Source organism: Helianthus annuus, chromosome 9 (assembly GCF_002127325.2).
Source record: "Helianthus annuus cultivar XRQ/B chromosome 9, HanXRQr2.0-SUNRISE, whole genome shotgun sequence".
NCBI lineage: Eukaryota > Viridiplantae > Streptophyta > Magnoliopsida > Asterales > Asteraceae > Helianthus > Helianthus annuus.
In genome coordinates this window covers 87,372,930-87,383,319 of record NC_035441.2, presented here as the reverse complement: position 1 = coordinate 87,383,319, position 10,390 = coordinate 87,372,930, and positions in this window count along the sequence as shown.

Sequence of the window (10,390 nt, the reverse complement as noted above, 5' to 3'; positions counted from 1 at the left end):
TCAAAGTATTGAAAATTTCACAGATTGAAGTTGGTCAAGGCATTTTGGAAGAAATTCAGATTGTTTGTGAGTCTTTGTGATAGTTTGCTTCAAATTCATTTCAAATTAAATCTTAGTTCGCATCAAGTTCTGTTCGCACGGTGTGTCAATCTTCAGTTCGCACAGTCTGTCAACCTTCAGTCCGCACAAAAATATTCACCAGTTCGAGTAGTTTGTTTCGGTTGTTTGATAGTGTTTGAACTGATAAGTGGTTGTTTGTTTTGTGTGATTCAGGTAATTCAAGAAATTCAAGGTTCTTAAATTCGCATCATGGCTGAGGAATTCTACAACACGTTTTTCAACGCGTTCACATCCGAATCGACTGAGATTGCAAATGTTACCCCGAAAACCATTACGAAAGCCATCAACGAGAATATTAAGCATGATAACTTTTACGGAACTCATTCAAAGCCACCAACTCTTGATAGCATTGAAGATTATACCTGGTGGAAAGAACGTTTCATCAATTGGGCAAAAGCGTATGCGCATGAAAGCTGGTTCTGTCTGGAGTTTGGATACGAAAGGCCAAAAGATGACAAAAACGAAGAACTACCATTCAAGAGTTTTACAAAAGATGACAAAGCAGAATTTGCTGCCGAACAAAGAATGATTGCATTGATCCAGTCAGCAATCAGAAATGATGTATTTGCTTTGCTTACTCATGATGGATCGTCAAAGTCGGTTTGGGAAGCTTTACGAGTTAAAGCTGAGGGGGGAAAACAGATTAGGAAAAATAAAATTGCGTTACTTAAAAAAGAATTTGATCTGTTTGATAATATAAAAGGAGAGACAGTGAGACAAATGATCGAGAGATTCTGTCACCTCAAAATCGAACTTGAACGTTTTAAAATTGACAAAACAAGAGAGGAACTTATTGATAAAGTCATTGAAGCGTTACCACGAGCAGATCAGTGGCAAACGTTTGTTTTTATCTTAAAAAATGATGCTTCATATGATGAAATTTCTCTTGATTCTCTGTTTGAAAAGATTGAAAGTCATGATCTGGAGCTACAAAAGCAAAGAAAGATGACTAGTTCTTCACATCAACAGAATGTGGGCTTGTACTACAAAGGCAGTGTACCTTCTGATAAAGGCGTTGGTTCACCAAAAACAGCATTTAGTGGTGAAAAGATGAAAGAACCACCAACAACGTCAACAAGTCATCATTCTGGATATTATTCATCTTCAAAGACAAATTCTGATGAAACTGAAGAAATTTTGTGCAACATTGCTCTTAAACTGAAGAATTCTCCAGCAATGAGCATCAATGCAGCGAAGCAGCAAATGAGTTTTCTTGCATCTGTCCTGGAGTCATATGAAGGTCTTGTAGCTGGTAAAATTGGAAACTCCGAATTGACCAAAGAAGACTATGACCAGATTGATCCGGAAGAGATGGAACTCATTGACATCCGTTGGTGTTTAGCTAGTTGTATTCGTTGAGCTCAGAGGTATATGGAGATTACCGGGAAACAATCGCTTGGAGGTGCTTCAACAAAACTTGGATTCGACAAATCCAAGGTGACCTGCTTCAGATGCAAGCAAAAAGGTCATTTCAAAAGAGAATGCAGAAACTCTGAAGTTGCTGAAGGAAATGAACGTCCTTTCAACGATGATTATTATCGAAAGGCGATTTACCATCGAAGCAGAGAAGAGCCAAAGTTGATTGAAGATAAACCGAAAGAAAAATCAAGAGCTTATGCTGTAATTTACGAGGATGAAGGCTATGATTGGTCTGAAATTTGTCCAGAAGAAGATCGTTTAGAGAATGTTCGTAAAACAGCTCATAGGAGAGCTATGACAGAGGAAAGAAAGTTTGTTTTTGTTGCTGAGATTCAAGATGAAAACAAAGACAAAGACACTGCTGAAATCCATGAAGAAAAAGTTGAGATCAAGGAGAAAACTCGAGAAGAGATCTTGAGTGAGAAGACTTACAGAGAAAGAAATGTGGTCTACAACAGAATGGATGACATGCAGGAAGAGTATGAAAATGCTGTCAGCAGTTGAAGATGGGATAAGAAAAGAGAATGTTACTACAACAGAGAAGGAGAACCGGTTGTTCCAAAGAAAGACATCATTTTTGATGATGTTCTTCTTGCTGTCCCGTTGAGAGCCGAATACTACAGAAGAGTGATGAAAGATGATGCATATGTTAAACAATATGAAAAAGATATCAGATATGCTATGCTGTCATGTTTGAGAAAAAGAGATGAGGAAATACTGAAGAAAAGTGTTGAAGAGATGGTGAACAATCTGAAGAAGGTTGCTGAAGAGGTTGAAACAGAAGCTGTTAAAGTTGAAGTTGTGAAAGAAGCTGTTACCGAAGAACAGCAAATTGAAAAAGAAATGAAGAAAGAAGAAAAGAATGAGAATGAGAAAGATGGTACTGTTGGTGATGAAGTCAGTGTTGAACAAAGGCTGAATGATGCTGAGATGAAGCAGCCAGAGGCAGCTGAAAACACCGAGGTGCCTATCACTGAGGTAAATTCTGATTCTGAAGTCTTAAAACCAATTGAACAGTGCAAGAAATGCATGGAACCGTGCAGAGCTTGTACTGAAAAAGATGAGCAATTCAGAACAAGAGAACTTGAATTCACAAAATCGAAAACATTTTCAAAGAAAAATGCAAAGAGATGTTAGAAAAAGAAAAAGTTTTTAACGAAAATGATGAAAAACTTTCAGGAAAATGTTCAAAGTTAGAAAAAGAAAATGAAGTTTTGAAAGAAGATGTTTTGAAAATGAAAAATGAGTGTTCTCAAAAAGAAATTGTTTGTCAAGAAATGAAAAAGGAATATGACTCAATGAAATTATCATATCATGTTATGAAAGAGTCATATGATAAAGTAAAAGATGAAATGAAATATGCTCAATCTAGAATGAATTATCTTTCTGAAACAACCAAAGAGCTTAAACGAATGTATGCTATAAAACAAGATGTTGTTAATTCCTATATTGAAGATATTGCTAAGCTAAAACGACAGATTGCTGATTTAGAACAGGATAACAACAAGTTAAAAAGTTACCACGTGTCGTCATATGTGCTTGAACGAATTTTCAATATAAAACCGGGAGATGGTGAGTTTGAGCAAAACAAGAAAGGCATTGGCTCAGAGTATCATCAAGTTCCACCATCGGAAAAGTTTGCATTTTATGATGAGGAAAAGGTCAAAAAAGCTTTCAACATGGTAGACCAATTGCCAGACAACATTGACATAACCTATTCCAAATCTGATGATTCTCATGATTCAGAGGTGGTAGGTAAAGTCGTTGAAAGTGTGTTGAAAGAAGAGTCGGTTGATACAGGTAAATCTGAATCACAGGATGAAGATGAAGGAAATCTTCATGATGCATATCTGAAGAACATCAAATCCGAGAAAAATTTGAATGATGATTCAAAGGGATTGGTTTATACCATGATTTGATCGGACAAATTATTCTTAGATGTTGTATTCCCGATTCAGAATGTGATTTCAGAAAAAGTTGACAAAGTTTTCAAAATGGTTGAGATTGAGAAGTCTGAGATTTCAAAGTTTGTCGGTAAGAGTCGTAAAGGTTCGTATAACAAACCTGGTTTCAAAAAGAAAAACATGAAGGCTGGTTTGGGTTATAAGAAGAAACAGAATCGAAACAAAAATGAAACGCCAAATTATCAGGCAAAGATGAGTTTTGTTCAAGGAAGCAGTTTAGCTGAAGAAAAAGAACTCAAAATGAGACAGTCTAATGATGAGTTTGATGCACAAAAGAAAAAGCAACAACCACAGGTCAAAGATGTGTCGATGAGAACATGTTTCAAATGTGATAAAAAAGGACATCTTGCACGCAAGTGTCCAAATCTAAAACCTGTGGATGTTGACAACAAGAAGATTGATTCTGAGAAACAAAAATCTGAGAATGTGAGACAAAGGCCAACCAGATTTGATTCAAAACAAACTTGGAAGTACAACACAAACAAGTTTGCTTCGAATCAAAATAGGAAATCAAACTCAAACAGGTTCGATTCAAGACAGACCTGGAATTCTCACACACCCAGATTCAGAACAACATAAAGTTGGAAAACATCAGTTGATATGACAAAACCCCAAGAGTTTTGGAAACCAAAAAATGTTGTTCAAAACCAAAGTGTTCAAAAAGATTCACATTTTTACAAACGTGGTACACCAAAAGGTTAAACATGGAGTGTTAAGAAATATGTTGATTTGGTAAAAGATGAGAAAGTTAAAGTTAAAATTGAGAAAGTTTTTGAGAAAAATGACAAAGAATTTCCAGCATTGAATGAAAATTATTGTGTTGAAATGCCTAAGGTTCAACAGACCTGGGCTAAATTGTTCAAGTAATTCAATTAGTTGAATGTGCAGGTGCTCAAGAATACTGAAGATTGTGAGATTGAAAGTTGGAGCAGCCTGGCACATGAAGAGGAAGCAGAGGCTGCTGGACCCTGTGTTCGTTGAAACAGGGAGTTTATGTGTTTTCTGTACATAAATAAACAATATTTCAAAACCCTAAAAATTTGAAAAATTAAAAACCAAAAATATGTTTTTAGTTTGTTAAAATTTGAAAAACCAAAAATATGTTTGTTTTTAATTCTTGTAAAAAAATAGAAAATTTCAAAAATATGTGTTGATTGAATACGCCGAAACCCTCACGGCTGAACAAACATGATTACTTTCACCAGACTGAAAAATGGTTTTCAAACTGTAAAAATCAATGTGTTGTAAATCATGGGGGTACTTTATGTTAGTTTTTGTGTAATTCGGTACACGTGAAGCAGAACATGGATGGCGAGACAAAGCTATCAGCATCGTGTTGTCAAATTTCTTTTAATGGTTTTGCATTTTAGGGGGAGAAAAATTGTCAGAAAATACAAAAACATTAGAAAATTTGAAAAAGCCAAAAACATGATAAAATTTAAAAATTTGAGTTTTGCGTAAAAAGAGGAAATGATAGTACATCAGTAGACAGTTACGGTATGCTAAAGAATTGTAATGATTAAATAGCGTTAAACAGTCTCACTGATGATATGTCGATAGGTTTTTATACATTTAGTAAACTTTTTCGGGATATAAACCTAAATTCAAACTTGCTTATTTAGTGGGGAACACTACTTGGATATATAGGTAACCCCTGAAATCTCGTTTGAAAGGTCTCGTATTCTGATATACTAGGTTTTTATACTCTATGATGTCTGGGGTATTATTCTGGGACTTCTGCTGAATGGAAGTTCTAACCTAGTCCTTGGATAATACTTTCACCGAATGCTTGAAACACAGCATAAACCCTCAACATGCAGATGAAACAATAAAATTGATAGTCGTTGCTGTTGTAACTAAAAGATCCTCTAAAGGGGACATACCGAAAAGTCGAAACTGATATCTCTCTGCGTATACGGAAGTATCGATCTGAGATCCCTCAGTCCTCGCATACCTAATTTATGTACAGATATCATTGTAGTATTCTCACCTGTAAGACTGAATATTGGGATTCTGGATACGGGAGTATATTCAAGAGGTGGGACACATGAATAAGTTTAAGTCTTAAAACATCTAATTCGTATCTTGAATCAGTTGAAATTTGTATGAAAATTTAAGTGGATCAGTATGTCGACAATCTAAGTGAATTGTTTAATTCTTAATGTGTAATTAAGCTCAACGGTACTTGTGACTTGTCAAAAACTGATATGATCCTCTGACGCATACTCAAACAAAAACATTATCTGTAAATATGTTTGTATATTTCTTTACTGCTTTATATTTTCAGAAAATACAAAAAGATTTTGATTTCTGCTTTATTTTTGATAAACCGATGTCTGAGTTGCTGAGTTTCAAAATCTAAGTAAGCTGATTGTGTTTCTGAAAATAAAACAAGTTCATTAATTTGATACTTGAATTAAAATCAAAAATTTCAAAAACAGTTTGTGATATCTCCAAGGTCATTAGTTTGGACTTGGATGATTAACTGTGAGGGAGTTGGATTCTTTAACACTGCCAAATCTGTAAAGATTGTTGATAGGGGGAGTGATTTAGAAAATTTAAAGAGCCAGATTACGATTTCTGGACAATTTCAAAACATTGTCACTTATAAACGTTTGAGAATTGCAGACATAGTACCAGACTACGATCCCGATAGCCGAGTCTGAGAGGGAGTCTGAAGACGAGCTCAACACAAACGGAAGCGTGTAAGGAGCCAGGTATCGTTCCTGGAAGAGCTTGTAACCGGAAAGCCAGGTGTCGATCCCATAAGCACGGAAGCTTGACGAAAGGGGGAGCCTGATGAAGTGAAGAGTTTACTGAAAGGGGGAGCTGAAGCTGAAAACAGATCCACGGGGATTCTGTTCAAACAAAAGAGAGTCTTCGTTAATAAAGATGTGTTAAAGCTTCAAGAAGACTCAAGAGAGAGAGAAAGAAAAGGCGCTACGAGCTTGACTACGGATTGACTGCAGCAATATCCAAGGGGGAGTCTGTTAGTGCATTATCTGTTTATCGCCTCCGTCAATCTAGTCCGTAGTAGAAAGCGAAGAAAACGAGATTTATATTGTTATTTTAGTGTTACTTAGTCAAAAGGCAAGGTGACATGATTGTAATTAATGAGAAACCTCATTAAACCCCTTGGCCTATAAATAGAACCTTTAGGGTTCTCATTTAGAACTTTTGGAGCTTTTAGAACATTTGTCATTTGGAGAGCTAGAGGCTAGAGAGAGAAAGTTCATTGTTTGGGATTCAGGTGCTGTACGTTTTCAGATCTACTCAATAGAATCACCGTTTAGATTACGTCTCTTGTGTTAGCTCGCGTTCGTGTACGGATTCCGCACGTCACACGTTCGATTACGCAATCGTTTCGGAGTCAAACCGGTCCTAACAGTTTGGTTGCAAAATACGCATAAACGCGTATTTTGACCAAAACTATGACTCGTCACTATGCCTAAATAACGTGGTAATCAGTAGGTATAGTCACAAGGGACTATGACCATCGTGATTACGCTCACGTTGCGAAGTTCAAACAAACTTCGTGTTGACCATTGATTGGTCAAAGCAGAAAGTCAAACATTGTTTGACTTTCGTGCTTAAAAACGCATAAAAGAATGAAAGAAACTTACAAGAGGTCCAAGCAAGGAAGTTTTGATTCAAATTACTCAGGTATGGAGTATAAACCCCAACTTAGAGCAGATTGAATCAAAATGTGTGAGCTTGGAATGAATTGGGTGGGTATTTATAGATTTCTCAAAACCGTTAGGATCGTTCCTTGATAAATGAGCTTCAATCTTGGCCCTCCATGTGTACCCACTGACTTGGAATACTATGGGTGCCCAAAACAAGCCCATAGAATGAAGAAAACCATGTCCAAAACCATAAACCAGCAGCTGTTTTGAAAAACTGATTTTTTGCTGATCTGAGCAGCTCTCGCGCCCCGCGTACGAGCTAGGTTCAGTCTATGCGGCCCGCGACCGCCAGCAGTTTAGAAACAAGTTTTGATATTTACAGCTTTGGTCCCTGCAAGTGTTTAATGCCATTTTTGACATGTTTAAGGCCCGTTAAGCCATTTTCAAGGCTCTACAATGATGCCTAAGTATAGGGAACATGAAATATGCTTGAAAATGCGTCGGATGTCGGTTCGTTTGGTCGTACGGTTACGTTATTCGGTTAATTACGACGAAACACGAACGGACGCGAAAAACGATCCAAATTACACGACGAATGGAATTTTAGCATGCCATTCACTAAAATAAAATATTTTAATGATTATTAAAATTTTTGGATGTCCGGATATGTTCAGAACGTAAGATATGCGCGTAAATGCAAACTTATGCACTTTTTGACGCTTTTAGTCCCTATTGATCAAATAAGTTTATTTTAGCATACCGAACCCCTCAAAGCCTATTTCTAAGCCATGTAAAGGATATTTAGGGTATGTTTAGCTTATGATCAAGTTCCGGAATTTTCGTTACTACACGAATCGGCATAGTTTCGCAGTTTGACGTAAATAGTCCCTGTAAGCGAATAAATTTGATTTTGCCATACCAAACCCTTCAAAACTTATTTCTAAGTTATGTAAAGGTTATTTAAGGTATGTTAAGCATATATTGATGTTTCGGAGTGTTTGTCGCGTTAAACTGATTACGTTTATGCATCGGTTTGCGTATAACTCTCCAGAAAGCGATATAGAGTTTGAAATCGAACAAAAATCAAAACATGCAAAATGTTAAACATAAATAAACAAATGTTGGGGTCAAATAACATTTTTTTTATTGATAATAGAATTGTTTAAGGTTTTTACAATGATTACAAGCACATATGTCACAGTCTCCCCTACTTGTGGAAATTTCGTCCCGAAATTTATTAGAGGAAACTTGTGAGAATAGAAGTGGATATTTCGCCTTCATTTGATCTTTACGTTCCCATGTAAATTATGGTCCACGTTTAAATTCCCAGCGAACTTTGACAAGTGGAACTCGCTTGCGTTTGAGCCATTTGACTTCACGGTCCATGATTTCCACAGGCTTCTCAACAAAGTGCATCGTCTCATCAACACGAATTTCATCAAGTGGTATGTGGAGGTTCTCATCAGCTAAACGCTTATTGAGATAGGATACATGAAATGTTGGATGAACATTTCCAAGTTCAGGAGGTAACTCAAGTCTGTAGGCTACCTTTCCGATTCTCTCGACGATCTTGAATGGTCCAACATATCTTGGTGCAAGTTTTCCTGTCTTTCCAAATCTGATCACACCTTTCCAAGGTGAAACCTTGAGTAGAACGCGATCACCGACTTGAAATTCCAAGGGCTTGCGTCATCGATCCGCGTAACTCTTTTGACGGCTTCTAGCTGTCTGAAGGTTATCGCGAACTTTCTTAACTTTATTTGTTGTCTCTAGAATGAGGTCAGGTCCAGTAAGCTGAGCCTCACCGATCTCATTCCAGTAGACTGGTGAACAAAAATTTTCGACCATATAAAGCCTCGAAAGGAGCCATTTTGATGCTGGAGTGATAACTATTGTTGTAGGAGAATTCAATCAACGGAAGATACGAATCCCAACTACCACCAAAATCGATCACACAATCTCTAAGCATATCCTCTAAAGTCTGGATTGTTCTTTCAGATTGACCATCCGATTGCGGATGATAAGCTGTGCTCAAATTAAGTTGAGTTCCCATAGCAGATTGCATGGTTCTCCAAAAAATGAGATGAGAATCGAGCATCTCTGTCAGAAATAATGTTCAAAGGAACGCCATGATGGGATACAATCTCATCCACATAGATTTGGGCCAGCTTGTCGGCATATAGATCCTCACGGCTTGGCAAGAAATGCGTTGATTTGGTAAGACGATCCAAAACTACCCATATGGCATCATGATCTTTCTTCGTGCGTGGAAGTTTGGTAATAAGATCCATAGCAATGTTTTCCCATTTCCAAACTGGAATCTCTGGTTGCTCCAATAATCCAGAGGGACGTTGATGTTCAGCCTTAACCTTAAGACAAGTAAGGCATTTGGATGCATATAAGGCAATGCCTTTCTTCATACCAGGCTACCAATACTGGGTTCGAAGATCCTTATACATTTTATCTGAGCCAGGATGAATAGAATAACGAGACTTATGAGCTTCATCCATAAGCAAGGTGCGAAGATTGTCTTGACTTGGGACCCACAAACGATCCATGAAATAATATGATCCATTGTCTTTCAGTTCAAGATCAGGCTTGATATGATATGGTAATTCCTTACCCATTAAATCTTGTGAAACACAAGTATGTTGAGCCTGAGAAATGCGGGTTTGAATATCAGATCGAACACGAACACAATGAAGCTTGACATGCTCTTTACGACTCAATGCATCAGCCACGACATTCGCCTTACCAGGATGGTAGCGAATTTCATAGTCGTAGTCGTTTAGAAGTTCAACCCAACGTCGTTGCCTCATATTGAGTTCTTTCTGATTGAAGATGTGCTGAAGACTTTTGTGGTCAGTGAAAACCACACATTTAGTAGCATACAAATGGTGTCTCCAGATTTTGAGAGCGAATACAATTGCGCCTAACTCAAGATCATGAGTCGTGTAGTTCTTCTCGTGAACCTTCAACTGTCTTGATACATAAGCTATGACTTTGTTCCTTTGCATGAGAACACAGCCGAGACCTAATTTGGATGCATCATAGTATATGACAAAATCATCATTGCCCTCAGGTAAAGATAGTATAGGTGCATCGCAGAGTTTTTGTTTCAAGGTCTGAAAAGCTTCTTCCTGTTTAGATCCCCATTCAAAGGGTTTATTCTTCTGAGTTAGAGCAGTTAGAGGAACTGCAATCTTGGAGAAGTTTTCGATGAAGCGGCGGTAATAACCCGCGAGACCAAGAAAAGAACGA